The sequence below is a fragment of the Triticum aestivum genome, chromosome 2B, assembly GCF_018294505.1.
Source record: "Triticum aestivum cultivar Chinese Spring chromosome 2B, IWGSC CS RefSeq v2.1, whole genome shotgun sequence".
In the NCBI taxonomy this organism is placed as follows: Eukaryota; Viridiplantae; Streptophyta; class Magnoliopsida; order Poales; family Poaceae; genus Triticum; species Triticum aestivum.
In genome coordinates, this window is record NC_057798.1 from 63648697 (window position 1) to 63651569 (window position 2873).

Below are 2873 nucleotides of genomic sequence, written 5' to 3' on the forward strand. Positions count from 1 at the left end.
CCCACGCCCCGACCACCCCGCCGGGCGCACCGCCGCCCCGGCCTGCCCTCTCCAACCCTACCGCCGCCCCGACCACACCGCCTCCTCCTCGACCCTGTGCAGCGCCGCCGGCGGTCCCGAGCACGGCTGGCCGCGGCTCTCTCCGGCCCGCGCCCCTGCTATGTCCCGGCCCTCCCCGGCCGGCCCAACTCCGCCCCGGCTCCCCCCTCACCTCCACCGCTGGCCCCTGCCCCCAACTCCACCACCGCGACGCCTCTCTGCCCGGTGAGCTAACACTCCTTTTTTTCATTTTTTTTGCATTATTTAGCTACTGTTGGATGTATGAATGGATGCATGGATGGATGTTGGATGTTGTTAGGTTGCTAGATGGATGAATGTTGTATGTGTATTAGATGGATGAGGAATCTCGGCAAAAGGAATTATTTTGCTACGGTTAGGTTGCTAGATGGATGAATCTCGGCAAAATGAATTATCATAGTTAAAAAAGCAACTTGAGTCACTTAGTATATAAAATTGTTAACGAAGATTTTATTTTCAGTTTGTGATGTTGTTAAGTAGCTATGTGAGATGTGCTTCAAATTTGGGATATGATAAGTGGTTATTTCATCATGATGATCTTGCTAAAACAACTTGATGTGTCAATGCTTAATGTGAGGTGATGACCTAAATTGCGATATGATAAGTGCTTCCAAATTTGACAGTTGACAAAATATGATTTTTCTTTATAGTTTAAAGTGTCAATGCTTAATGTGATGTGATGACCTAATTTTTTTTCACTCGGCGTAATTAACAGGATTTATGGTGTTCCATCTTTGTGAAGTGATCGTCGACACTGGAGGTGTTGGTCCATGATCGTCCCTCTCCTTTGATCGACTACATCGGAGGGTGAGCAACAATTCCATGACCTCGTCCACTTTTTTTTCCATGTCACTAGATTGAATTTTCACATCAAGTCGTGTAACCTAGGTCTCCCGTCCGAAAGGGTTGCATCGATAAATAGGCATTCAATTGCATATTTATCACCGCAGCTCTTTCGGATTGTCCAGCGCTTTCCACGGACAGCCCGAGGATGCGTAGATTGAGTACGTTGTTCATGCTCTACCCCGTTCCGAGACAGGATTTCGGCGGCGCCTCCCTGTTGTTCTCCGGATGCACATTCTCTCGGCATTTTGTCGAGACATGTATTTGGAGAACAGCAGGGAGGTGCTGCCGAAATTTTGTCTCAGAATGGGGTAGAGCATGGACCATACTCAATCTACACATTCTCGGGTGGGATTAGGACCCATCTTTACCTATTAGAGATGTAGGTGGATTAAATGTCGTGTCTCGTCAACCTTGTAAAAAATAAAATATTGATGTGGGTAATGTAAATGAATCCTTAATTTTGTTGTGTGGCTTCCAATAAAGCAGAGATGGCAGATAATCAGTGGATGTATAGTGGGTTTTTCCGTCGAAATCAAGTAACAACAGAGTGGGTCGACAAAACTGGTGTGTTTTTGAAAGAGATATTCCGTAGTCCAATGAGGATGGTGCCAGAATGCCCGTGTGCCAAATGTAAGAGACGTATCCGCAGAGATAGGAGTGAGATGACTAAGCACCTTCGCACGAATGGATTTATGCCCAACTTTAATATGCCGATAAACTTTGCCCAGCGAGACCGTGGTAGAGAGGATGTGATACGACAACGCATCGCTGGTTATGAGGACGATGGGGTTAGAGACATGCTAGATGATGTCTTTGCTGCACAGCCGACACCTCCGTCACATTCAGCGAATGAACCAGAGGAGCCGGAGGAAACCGCAAAGGCCTTCCTGGAAATCTTGGCCTCGTCAAAGAAACCTCTCTATGAGGGTGCCAAGCTGTCTGTGTTGGATGCCATCTCGCAACTGGTGGCAGTCAAGGCTGAGTACGGTTGTAGTCGAGGTTGCTTGGAAGCATTTCTGGGAGTATGGGCTAACAGCCTGCCTGAGGGCCATGAACTGCCGAAAACCATGTATGGTACGAAGAAAATCATGAAGGCGCTCTCCATGGACTATTAGAAAATACATGTTTGTCCAAAGAATTGCCTTTTGTTTAGGCATGAGTATGCGGGTGATGACTACTGTAGGAAGTGCGGTTCCTCTCGGTATATTGAGGTGGTCGATAAGCATGGTCAGAAGCAGCAGCTAAAAATCCCTATGAAGGTCCTTCGGTATCCTGATTTTATAAAAAGACTGCAGCGCCTTTTCATCACCGAGGAGTCTGCCAAAATGATGAAGTGGCACAAGGAAGGGAAAAGGTACAATCCAAAAAAATTGTACATACATCAGAAGGTGAAGCATGGAAGTCGTTCGATATAAAGTACCTGGAGGAAGCAGCCGAGGCTAGGAATGTCAGAATTGCTATAACAGGTGATGGGTTCAATCCATATGGTATGTCGTCTAATCCATACAGCTGATGGCCCATATTTGTTATTTCGCTCAATCTCCCTCTCGGCGCCATAATGCAACGCAAGACCATGTTCCTGTCGCTTATAATTCTGGGGCCTGAATATCCGGGGAAGAATTTGAGTGTGTTTATGCAGCCATTGGTGGATGATTTGCACCATTCTTGGTACTTCCTGAGGTTGACATACGACCGGCATCTGCAGAAAAATTTCTTGATGAAAGTTTGGCTACAGTATTGCATGCATGACTTTCCCGTCTATGCCCTGTTCTACGGATGGTGTACAAGTGGAAAGATGCCTTGCCTAGTGTGCATGCAGGCCTTGATTTTCATTTGGCTGAAGAAGGGTCGCAAGTATGTTGCCTTTGACCTGCATCGACAGTTCCTCCCTCCAGACCATCCTGATAGGGAAGACAAGAAGAACTTCACAAAAGGCAAAGTTGTCCATG